Source organism: Triticum dicoccoides, chromosome 2A (genome assembly GCF_002162155.2).
Source record: "Triticum dicoccoides isolate Atlit2015 ecotype Zavitan chromosome 2A, WEW_v2.0, whole genome shotgun sequence".
NCBI classification, from domain to species: domain Eukaryota; kingdom Viridiplantae; phylum Streptophyta; class Magnoliopsida; order Poales; family Poaceae; genus Triticum; species Triticum dicoccoides.
The window spans coordinates 628,484,858-628,498,150 of record NC_041382.1 but is presented as its reverse complement, the minus strand read 5'-3'; positions in this window follow the sequence as shown (position 1 = coordinate 628,498,150).

The following is a 13,293-nucleotide window of genomic DNA, read 5'->3' as shown; positions in this document are numbered from 1 at the left end:
AAAGGGCTTTAAAAGAAATGCCACAGTCGGGCGTCTGAGCGACACCACATAAAGGGCTTTAAAAGAAATGCCACAGTCGGGCGTCTGAGTGACACCACATAAAGGGCTTTAAAAGAAATGCCACAGTCGGGCGTCTGAGCGACACCACATAAAGGGCTTTAAAAGAAATGCCACAGTCGGGCGTCTGAGCGACACCACATAAAGGGCTTTAAAAGAAATGCCCCAGTCGGGCGTCTGAGCGACACCACATAAAGGGCTTTAAAAGAAACAATCATAGTGAATATCCCGGAGGTAGAACCATCCTTGAGATACTCGATATTAACAATAATATCACGGGTTAGTCATCAATAATAATAATCATAGTTATCACAAGTCACGAGTAGTAATTCCATTTCTGGTTAACAGTTTCACCTCCGAAGACCGACACTAAGACTGACACCTGACCCATCCCAGACTGTAATCCTTAACCATGGACACGGCTATTCGAATAGATTTAATCTCTGCAGAGGATGTACTCTTTACCCACGAGTAACGGATTTCTTTAGTCCATCGGGACTAATTCCGTCTACGGTCTTTTTGTTGAAAACACACCTAACTTGCACACACCAGCTTAACTCACACGTGTCTGGAATCACCCACGACACCTGTTAAGCAACTCTAAGTGGGGAGGCTACAACCTCGCGTAGCATGGGATCAAATTTATATCGCGCGCTCTAAGGGGTGGCCTCCCCTCTTGGTCCCAACCGGAAACACCCATGCCCCCGGACCAGGTGGCTTGCCTACCAGCTACAACCGGTACCTTCCACCATGGCCTCTCTGTACGGTGTGTGCTTGAAAGAGGTTGACAACTTACTGAACCGTACTCTACTTGCTGTAGAGACGAGTGGTAGCACGAAACAAGTATGGGGGTTACTGGCACAAGACTCGATCTACGGTCGACTCAGGAGGTTTAAGTATTCCCTGCATGGTTAGTATAACGAATATATTTCATCCAACAGAGTCACCTCTCATATCACCTTACCATGCTATACCAGACATAACCGTCCCGACGGAGACCGGCGACAAACGCATGCCTCCCCAAGGCAGGGGTTTTCCCGGGTTCCTGCCGGTATGCATGCAAGGCACATGAGGGTGAATATTATCACAAGTGTGTTCATTTCCAACAGCCTAGAAATCATTAATATGCACTCATGCATATGATCATACCACATGAAATAATGAGTCCTTCGAAAATGCGGTGGTGTTATAATGTATCCACGATAACACCAAAAATATTATGCCGGGATTCAGAATGATTGCCTTCAATGTTGTGGAGGGGTGGGGTGCTCTCCAAAACTTTTGAAAGTTTCTTCTCTCTCCCCAAAATCCTATTTAAAAATATATTTGAATTAACACACATTTCAAAAATAGTACAAAAAGTTGTTTGAAAAATTTTCAAATAAATCTTAAAATAAACTAGACCAAATTTGGGGAAGGTAGGAAAAAGAATCAACTCATTTGGAGTTATATTTAAAAAGTTATAGCCAGTCAAAGTTGTGGTCAAAATCTGTTATTTAAAATAAAACAGAAAAGAAAACGTTTCAGATAGAAATACGCTTTCGGTGCAGAGGAGGCGTACTTGGGGCTTTACGCCTCCACTTAACCACGTGGACAGACACGGGGTCGCTGACAGTGGGTCCAGTGGGCCCACTGGTCAGGTTTGACCAGTCTTCTCCCTCCTCTTTCTCTGTCCCGAGCGGAGGCGGGACTCCGGCGATCGCCGCCGGCGATTGACGGCTCTGTTCGAGAAACCGAAGTCATCCACGAGTTCAGGTTGGTCGAGGCGGTCCCGCCGGTGGGTGTTACGGCCTCAGAAGTGGACGGGGTCGTCGGCGGTGAGCTTCGCGGCGGACGGAGAGCTTCGGGAGCAGAGTGGTTTTGGGGCTACGGTGGTCCTCGATCAAAATCGAGTAGCGGGAATGGTTTACGGGAGGATGAGGGGGTTCTTGGTGGAGAGAATGGAGAGTGGGAGGCCCTGGTGGTGCCGAATTGGCCGGGGCAGTGGTGGCGGCTGCAGTTGCCGGAGGTGGGGAAGAAGACCTCCCCCGGGTCGATTGGCTGCCATGGGAGGACTAGGGGAGCATTCTAATGCTTCCTGTGTGCTCGGGGAGGCTCGGGGGCCTCTTTTTATAGCTCGTCGAGGTCGGTTCCGCGGCGGCCGGATAAGCTCTCCGGCGAACCGCCTCCCTGTAGCTTGCAGGGCAACGTGGCGTGGCTGGGGATGACGGCAGGAGCTAGCGGACGAGTGGGCACTGCTCCAGGGGCGAGCTGGCGAGCGGAGGTGGCTTTGGCGGCGCCGACATGGGCAGAGGCTGTCGGCGGCGGCGGCGGCTAGCTCTTGGCTTGTCGGGCGTGGCAAGGGGCGGCTTGGCGCGTACCGGTGAGAAAGAGAGTGTGTGGCGAGGCTCTGCAGTGTGGGCCAAAACCGTGGGGGCCAGTGTGTCGGCTCGGTGCGCGTGGCTGCATTTGGCGCGCTCTGGGCGCGTCCAGTGCACGCACAGAAGGTGTATGATGAAATGCCAGGGTGGCCAAGACTGCTAGGGATCAAGTGCAAATCCACAGGTCTGGGCTGGAGACCATTAGTAGGCTACTAGACAACATGGTTTGGACAGATGGACAAGTTCATCACACAAACTTATAATCATGCCAAAACTGATCATGCCCATAAGGTGTTTGACCAAAATGCTAAGGGCACTTTGGCAGGTCTTGGAGTGGTCAAAAACTCCAGATGGGGGTCTCTTTAGATGCAAGAGAGAGTGGTGAGGTTAGTTGGCCAAAAGCAGAAACTTGCTAGAGTAAGTTTAACAAAACTTCAATTCTGGACAGAAAGCAAATGGCATTGTTGCAAACACTAAGAATCATCCAATGTGTCCACTCTCCTGGACTTAAGGGTTTGGCAAGGGGAACTACCAGTAGGAGAAATAATCATGGATATAGGAGCAACTAAAATGGTGGTTGCTGTACAAATCATCAAGTTGGTCCAGAATGGAAATGAGGTTGATTCACTCAAAATTTTCAAAGAACAGCACTAGGTTTTTGCATAATGTGGAATCATAGGCTATTACCAATATCCCATAATTTTGGTGGAGGCCAGGAAGAATTATTTAAAGGAGTTGTAGTGCAAAATGCACTCTGGACCAGAGAAGAAAAATTGAGTGTAGGGCTCAAAATATTACATGAATGAAATATATTGCTGCACAACAGTGATTTAAAAACATCACATGACATCTCCAAATTTTGGTTGGAATTTTAAGAGAATTTATCAAATGATTGTAGTTCAAAATGGCCATTTAACCTTGAAAAATTATTTTCAAGAAAGTAAAGATCAAGCAACTTAATTATTTAATTAGTTACACTGATAAAAGGAAAGTTTTTCTTGAGAGGTTAAACAAGTCCAATAACACATTTGAAAAGTTTTCTCTTTGGGAAAAACTCATCATAACAGGGAAGGAAATGATTTAAAAATCAAAATGGAGCTCAGAAATCCAAAGTTTTAATTCCTGGCAAAATTTTAATTTATTAAAACAAGGCCAAAATTTTGGGGTGTCACAAATACTTGGGGCAGTTCCGCTTCTAGTGACCAGTTCCTTTGCAGTAGAAGCACTCAGTCTCAGGCTTAGGACCAGACTTGGGTTTCTTCACTTGAGCAGCAATTGGCTTGATGTTCTTATTGAAGTTCCCCGTCTTCCTTTACCATTTTTCTTGAAACTGGTGGTCTTGTTGACCATCAACACTTGATGCTCCTTCTTGATTTCTACCTCCATAGCCTTTAGCATTGCGACGAGCTCAGGGATCGTCTTATCCATCCCTTGCATATTATAGTTCATCACGAAGCTCTTGTAGCTTGGTGGCAGTCATTGAAGAACTCTGTCAATGACACTATCATTAGGAAGATTAACTCCCAGTTGAGTCAAGTGGTTGTGGTACCCAGACATTATAAGTATATGTTCACCGACAGAACTATTCTCCTCCATCTTGCAGATGTAGAACTTATTGGAGACTTCATATCTCTCAATCCGGGCATTTGCTTGAAATATTAACTTCAACTCCTGGAAGATCTCATATGCTCCAAGACGTTCAAAACATCACTGAAGTCCCAGTTCTAAGCCGTAAAGCATGGCACACTGAACTATTGAGTAGTCAGCAGCTTTGCTCTGCCAGGTGTTTATAGCATCTGGCGTTGCTCCTGCAGTGGGTTTGTCACCTAGCGGTGCTTCCAGGACGTAATTCTTCTATGCAGAATGAGGATAATCCTCAATTTACGGACCCAGTCCGTGTAGTTTCTACCATCATCTTTCAACTTATCTTTCCCTAGGAATGCATTAAAATTCAACGGAACACCAACACGGGCCATCTATCTACAACAACATAGACATGCAAAATACTATCAGGTACTAAGTTGATAATAAATTAAAGTTCAATTAATCAAATTACTTAAGAACTCCCACTTGGATAGACATCTCTCTAATCATCTAAGTGATCACATGATCCGTATCAACTAAACCATGTCCGATCATCACGTGAGATGGAGTAGTTTTCAATGGTGAACATCACTATGTTGATCATATCTACTACATGATTCACGCTCGACCTTTTGGTCTCCAGTGTTCCGAGGCCATATCTACATATGCTAGGCTCGTCAAGTTTAACCCGAGTATTCCGTGTGTGCAAAACTGGCTTGCACCCGTTGTATGTGAACGTAGATCTTATCACACCCGATCATCACGTGGTGTCTCGGCACGACGAACTGTAGCAACGGTGCATACTCACGGAGAACACTTATACCTTGAAATTTAGTGAGAGATCATCTTATAATGCTACCGTTGAACTAAGCAAAATAAGATGCATAAAGGATAAACATCACATGCAATCAATATAAGTGATATGATATGGTCATCATCATCTTGTGCCTTTGATCTGCATATCCAAAGCACCGTCATGATCACCATCATCACCTGCTTGACACCTTGATCTCCATCGAAGCATCGTTATCGTCTCGCCAACTATTGCTTCGACGACTATCGCTACCTCTTAGTGATAAAGTAAAGCAATTACATGGCGATTGCGTTTCATACAATAAAGCAACAACCATATGGCTCCTGCAAGTTGCCGATAACTGTGTTACAAAACATGATCATCTCATACAATAAAATTTAGCATCATGTCTAGACCATATCACATCACAACATGCCCTGCAAAAACAATTTAGACGTCCTCTACTTTGTTGTTGCAAGTTTTACGTGGCTGCTACGGGCTGAGCAAGAACCATTCTTACCTACGCATCAAAAACCACAACGCGGTATAGTGATTGCTTTTTGATCTTCAGAAAGAACCATGTTTATTGAATCAGGTTCAACTAAAGCTGGAGAAACAGACACCCACTAGCCACCTGTGTGCGAAGCACGTCGGTAGAACCAGTCTCGCGTAAGTGTACGCGTAATGTCGGTCTAGGCCGCTTCATCCAACAATGTCTCTGAATCAAGAATCAACTAGTGGCAGCAAGAAATATGTATATACCCATGCCCACAACTCCTTTGTGTTCTACTCGTGCATATAACATCTACGCATAAACCTGGCTCGGATGCCACTGTTGGGGAATGTAGTAATTTCAAAAAAAAATCCTACGCACATGCAAGATCATGGTGATGCATAGCAACGAGAGGGGAGAGTATTGTCTACGTACCCTTGTAGACCATAAGCGAAAGAGTTATGACAACGAGGTTGATGTAGTTGTACGTCTTCACGATCGACCAATCCTAGTACCGAAAGTATGGCACCTCCCTGATCTGCACACGTTCAACTCGGTGACGTCCCGCGAACTCACGATCCAGTAGAGCTTCGAGGGAGAGTTTCATCAGCACGACGGCGTGATGACGGTGATGATCTTGCTACCGAAACAGGGCTTCGCCTAAGCACCGCTACGATATTACCGAGGTGGATTATGGTTTTGGGGGGCACCGCACACGACTAAAAGATCAATGATCAACTTGTGTATATCTATGGGGTGCTCCCCTCCCCCGAATATAAAGGAGTGGAGGAGGGGAGGGGCCGGCCCTCTCTATGGCGCGCCCTAGGGGAGTCCTACTCCCACCGGGAGTAGGATTCCCCACTTCGATGTAGTAGGAGTAGGAGAGAAGGAAGGGGAGGAGAGGAGAAAGGAAAGGGGGGCCGGCCCCTCCCAATTCAGATTGGGCGAGGGGGCGCGCCTCCCACCTTTTCCTTCCCTCTCCTATTTTACACTAAGGCCGAAAAAGGCCCATATACTCCCCGGGGGGTTCCGGTAACCTCCCGGTACTCCGGAAAATGCCCGAACTCATCAGGAACCATTCCGATGTCCAAACATAGGCTTCCAATATATCGATCTTTATGTATCAATCATTTCGAGACTCCTCGTCATGTCCGTGATCAAATCCGGGACTCCGAACTACCTTTGGTACATCAAAACACATAAACTTGTAATATCGATCGTCACCGAACGTTAAGCGTGCGGACCCTACGGGTTCGAGAACTATGTAGACATGACCGAGACATGTCTCCGGTCAATAATCAATAGTGGAACCTGGATGCTCATATTGGTTACTACATATTCTACGAAGATCTTTATCGGTCAAACCGCATAATGATATACATTGTTTTCTTTGTCATCGATATGTTACTTTCCCGAGATTCGATCGTCGGTATCCCAATACCTAGGTCAATCTCATTACTGGTAAGTCACTTTACTCATTCTGTAATGCTACATCCCATAACTAACTCATTAGCTACATTTCTTGCAAGGCTTATAGTGATGTACATTACCGAGAGGGCCCAGAGATACCTCTTCGACAATCGGAGTGACAAATCCTAATATTGATCCATGCCAACTCAACAAACACCATCGGAGACACATGTAGAGCACCTTTATAATCACCCAGTTACGTTGTGATGTTTGGTAGCACACAAAGTGTTCCTCCGGTATTCGGGAGTTGCATGATCTCATAGTCATAGGAACATGTATAGTTATGGAGAAAGCAATAGCAACAAACTAAACGATCATCGTGCTAAGCTAACGGATGGGTCAAGTCAATCACATCATTCTCTAATGATGTGATCCCATTAATCAAATGACAACTCATGTCTATGGTTAGGAAACATAACCATCATTGATTCAACAAGCTAGTCAAGTAGACGCAAACTAGTGACACTCTATTTGTCTATGTATTCACACATGTACTAAGTTTCTGGTTAATACAATTCTAGAATGAATAATAAACATTTATCATGATATAAGGAAATACAATAACAACTTTATTATTGCCTCTAGGGCATATTTCCTTCAAGTAGTGCTTACTGAATTCATCAACTTCATATCATTCAAAAATGATTCATTAATAAGGTTGATCAAGTCTTATTAATAGCCACTTTCGATTAGCATGAAACCGAAGAACTTTTGTAAATCACTAAGTTACCTCAATGGGGATATGCATTTCCCCAACAATAAGCATTTCGTATTTCTTTTTGACAGTAGGTAGAGGTATTTGAAAACTTCCAATAGTGATTATCGGAGATTTTTCAATAAAATTAAAACCATTCACTTAGAATTATTTCTTCAAAAAGTGCACCGTATGCTCATTACCATTAATATGAAAAGTGACCTTACTTTTATTGCAATCAATAACATCTCATGTAGTATTCAAGAAGGGTCTACCAAGGATAATCGACATGGTGTCGTCCTCGGGCATCTCAAGTATAATAAAGTAAGTCAAAATAGTAACATTAGCAACAACAACGGGCACATCCTCACAGATACCGATAGGTATGGTAGTTGGTTTGTCAGCCATTTGCAAAGATATTTCAATAGGTGTGATTTTATTCAAGTCAAGTCTTTTATATAAAGATTGTAGCGACCCGACCCGAATGGATCAAGTCTCTGTGCTTTCGTGTCATCCCTGGATCGGTATGCTGACACACACAGTACTCGAAGGATTTATAACAGAGGTAAATCACATGTATAAAGTAACGTAAAAACTATTACCTCAATCCAAAATATAGCGGAAGCAACAAGGTTGTGGATTCCCATCAACACCAACGGCAAAGTTGAGTATAGGAAATCGTAACCCTAACGTACCACTTACTCGTCGTCTGAAAAGTCTGCAACATGAAAAGTTGCAGCCCGAAAACGGGTCAGCACATGGAATATGCTGGCAATGTAACACATAGAGAGTAACGAAAGAATAGGCTATACTACATGCATATATGGCTGGTGGAAAGCTCTATGATTTCAGTTTTTGCGAAAAGCCAATTTTTCCCTACATCAAAGGAATAAAATTTATTTAACTATCATGGTGGTTGTTAAACATTGAGAATGGTTGACAGCATCCTCAATCCCAATTAAAAGTACTCATTAAACCCAAACAAATTATAATAAGTAACGTGTTGAGATCAACAGGATAATCCAAGAACTAGATACTCAAAATGTCCATAACCGGGGACACGGCTAATCATGATTAGTTTGTTACTCTGCAGAGGTTTGCGCACTTTTCCCACAAGACTCGATCGCCTCCATTTGGTTTCTCGCACTACATGGTGTTTGAGAAGACGGATGACCGAGACATAGTCTTTCAGAAGCGCTAGCACCTTACATGTGGGGTAAACCGGTACACCTACATCCCCTACATCTGCTAGTCTACCCCGTAAGAGTTCGCACAACTTAGTCAACTATGCTAGAGCCCATAGTAGCATGTGGCTGCACACGGAAGTTTCTAGCATGAAAAATCTTATGATCCCTTTGAGCCTGGGTGGCGGTCCAAAATAAAAACAGGCAAGTCCTGATAGACATCAGGTGCCTCAATCCACCCAGATGTGTGTTTAAGTTGCCACCTTAGATAAACCATTAAAATTATCAATCTCACATCTGTCATGGATATCACTCACCCAATCCACGTCTACTAGCATAGCATAGCATAATAAGCAAACGTAGAAGTAACTCCCAAGGTTTCATAAGTAACAGGTAATAGGTACTACCTCTTCTACTTCCCATCCCACAATTTAATTAGATCCTAGCAATGCAAGTGTTTGAGGGTTTGATCTAATGCGATAAAACTGGGTAGTAGGAAAGATATGATCAAGTGTTACTTGCCTGCAATGTTGATGAAGATGATTCGCACTCAAAACTCTTGGTAGATCTAATCGTCATACTCCGGTCAATCTATCGTAGGCAAGCAATAGTAACCACACAATAAGTACTCATCTAATGCACAGGGAAAAATCAAACAAGAGAACGAACCAGAAAGTTCAACTTAAGAACTCCGGTTGCAAAGAAAGAACGAGCCGAACAAACGACGAAAAACAAACGGCGGAAGAAAACAACTCGGTTCTAGCAAGTTGAATCTAGGTCAAAATTTTACTGTAGCAAAAGCTTGTTCAAGTTGATTAGACGGAACGGCGGTTTCGAGATGAAACTCCAGGCGCTTGAATCACCTGATTTCGATAAACGAGCGAGAAGATAAACTAGAACGAAGATCGGATCTGAGATCGCGATCGCGGAATAAATCCGATGAGAAGAAAAAGAAGAACGGTTATACGAACAGACGTCGTTAACCGGGAAATAATCGGTGATCACGTTCGTTGAGACGAACGGTCCGAAAGAAGAACGAAAACCAATCTAGGGTTTTCGGAAAAGAGATCGAAACGAAAAACCGATCTAGAACACCGGAACGGTTTAGCGAAAAATCGGAAAGAAAACGAATCGGTAGAGAAGAAAAGAATCGGAACGGTTTATAAGAAAAACCGAACCGAGGGAAAGAAGAGACGCGGCGCGGTACCTCCGGCGAACGGCGGCGACGGCGGCGTTGACGCAGGGCGGCGGCGGCGCGGTGACGCATGGTGGCGGTGGCGGCACTAGGGCGCGGGGTTGGGCGGCGTTGACGCGGCGGCGATGCACAAGGGCGGCGGCGCGGGTGAGAGGCGCGGGGTGAGGCGCGGCTTGGGTGGTGCGGCGGCGCGGCGTGGGTGTGGCGGCGCGGCGTGGGGCGGCGGAGAGGAGAGGAGAGGTGTTGGTTTGATGTGTTTAGAGGGGGGGTGCTTGGGTATTTATATTGGGGAGGGGAGGGTTTTGCTTGGGGTAGGGGACAAGAAATAGACTAGGATTAGGAAACAAAAGGAAAAGATCTAGAAATAGATACGGAATAAACGAACATAGGACAAGAGTCCTACTAAGACTAGGAAAGCAAGAAGCGGCGGCTCCCTGGTGCACGCGCGCTATGGCCTCTTGGCCGGCCGGCGGCTAGTGGCTTGGGCCTTTGGCCCAATGCGCTGCGGATTTTTTTTTTTAAACGGTCTCGCGCGCAGAAAAATAAATAAAAGAAAATCTAAACGAACTCCAAAATTAATAAAGTAAATTTTCCCCGACTCCTAAAAATGAGCCGAACAAAATGAACTTTTCTCCGGACCTAAAAAGCAAATTTTGAAAACGCACAATTTTCCCTATCCGAATAAAATGCAAATAAAACTCCGGCAAACAAAAGTTGATCTATTTATTAAATCTTCATTTTCCTAAATTTGGGAAAGTCATATTATTCCCTCTCTTATATTTTTGATAACGGAAAATAATTGAAGATGAAATAAATAAATCAAATGATCCTCTTTTCAATTCGAGAAAACTCTCAAATATGAAAATAACGAAATCTCCAACTCTCTCCAAGGGTCCTTGAGTTGCGTGAAATTTCTAGGATCGACCAAAATGCAAGAAAATAAATTATGCATGATGATCTATTCCAAATTGAAAATAAATTCAAAGGGGCTTTTAATTTAATTCTTTGAAACTCCCAACTCATATTTCATATAATTTGAAGAAGTCATTTTATCTTCTCTCGTGAAAATCATTGAGTCGCATAAAGTTTCAGAATTGGGATATTTCCAAATGAAATTCAAATATTCTCAACACCCCTTGTCATTTTAAATAAATGGAAGAAGTCATGTCATCTTCTCTCCGGGGTTTTGTGATGAAAAGAATTTGAATTCACGAAGATCAGAAAACCAATATGAAAGTTTGGGAAAGTCCTTTTATTCCCTCTCATTTAACTTTCAAAAAGTTTCGAATTCACTCACTTTCAGTCAATCAATCAAGCAATCAATCAAATCTATCTATTTGTTTATAACATTCCAAAATTTAGAATTTTGGGATGTTACAAACTACCACCCTTAAAATGAGTCTCGTCCTCGAGATTCGGAGAGGCTAGAAAGAAATAGGTTAGGGTTTGGGGTCTTCTCAAAGTCCATCGATCATCTCCGAGGTCTCGGGTGCTACCACCCTTAGAAACATTGTTACGGTTCCATCAAAACTCATATACTCCATACTTATCGTTGACAGTGTCAGTCTTCTCAGATATTAAGGATAATCCCTTCTCTGGGCTCTTTCGGTAGTGGCATAACCTTTTCCTCAATTCCTTTGTCCTTTCATCTTGGTAAGGTTATCCCGAAACTGGGTCTTCATAGCTGACGGGTCTGACGCCAATGCTAAACAACTATCGATATCTCGTGGTGGTCAACAATTTATGGTTCTCCTGCAGGAAAGGGTCTGGGTTGAACCTCACCGTATAACCTACGGTTGGCAACAACTGCCGTGTACAAGGGAAAAAAAATACCTATACCTTTCTAAGGTTCAAACAAGGTTTTGATCGTCGTCTCTCCACTATAGGTAAGTCACTCAGATTTACCATCCCATATAGCAAAGCGAATAATAAGAGTAAGTCGGTATGGTGATCAATCCATCCCGCACCCAAATCATTTCCTTGTACATGGTTTAGCGAATCTCGCATTCTAACACTCGGTCATCCTCACAAGCATTGCAGAATTCTTCTTGTCGACGAACCAAGTTCGAAAAATCCATTGATTCTGCAAGCCAAACAAACATCTATCGTTACTTAACAACTCTCAGGTTTTGCGTAAACTCCTATAAAATCGTCGGTTGATACAAGTCGTAACTTCTTCCAGGGTTTTTCCTTCAGCAAGAGTGTGCTTGCTTCTTGGCAGGTCCTGGGGCCTGTGGGTTATGGCCCATATCATCACTTGTAGTCCTTGAACTTATCATCGGGCAACTGTTCATTATTCCAACTTCCAACTTCCTAGTATTCTTAAATCCATCCAATTGTACTGTCTTCCTTCCTTCTATTGGCACCAAACTAGGACATGATTACTCAGACTCATCATGGAGTTTCCATTGCTCCATATTACCAACATCATACCTCCGTTATATCCAATAGTAATTTATCTCTTCATCCTCGTGGGATTTTCCCACATACCAAGATAAAAACTTATACTTATGAAGTCCATATTCACTTCGTAGAACATCATTATCCTTTCTGCGGTCAAGCGTCCTTACAAGGGAATATTGGCCATCTCTGCATGGCACTTCTTCAACTGGGAACCGTGAAACACGTCTTGAACTCCTGACAGTCCTTCGGGTAACTCAACTTGTAGGCCACTTCCCTCATACACTCCAAAACTCGGTATGGTCCTACAAATCTCGGGGCTAACTGTCCCTTAACTCCCATCCGTTTAACTCCTCGCAGAGGGGTCACACGAAGACATGCTCTATCTCCAATTTCATAGACTACCTCCTTGAGTTTGTGAGTCTACATAACTCTTCTACCTGGACGGAGCTACCTTCAGTCGATTTCGAATAAACTTAACATTCTATTTTGACTCCTTTGATCACCTTTGGTCCAAACAACTGTCGGTCTCCAACTTCATCCCACATACTCTTGGGTATCACACATACCGAGACAAAACTCATATTCATTTTGTCTGAAATCCACTCAGTGGAGTATCCTTATCTTTTCCAGGGGTCAACGGTTCTTACAGGGTACTACCACCCTTAAAATGCACAAATCTTCCATAGACCATATTTCTCATATCCTCAAAATGGTCAAAATCCTTCTTCATAGAGTAACAACTCATAGAATCCATATCAATACCAACGAGGCTAACTTTATTAATTCTCAAATCATTACATGCCTCAACTCAATACCTCTATATTAAAAGAAAATGTTCTTACTACCACTACTCCATTTCTTTTGTTGCAAACTCAACTATCTAGCACAAGTTTCCTTCTCCTTGGGGCATTCTCTAGCAAAGTGCCCTGCTCCATTACAACAGAAACATATTACTTCGGGCAAGTTTCGAGGTTTCCTTGTGATTATATAGCCTAGTTGGGTCCTTGGCTCCATTTGTGGGCAATTGCTGAGGTAGTGCCCTGACTCCTTGCATTTGTAA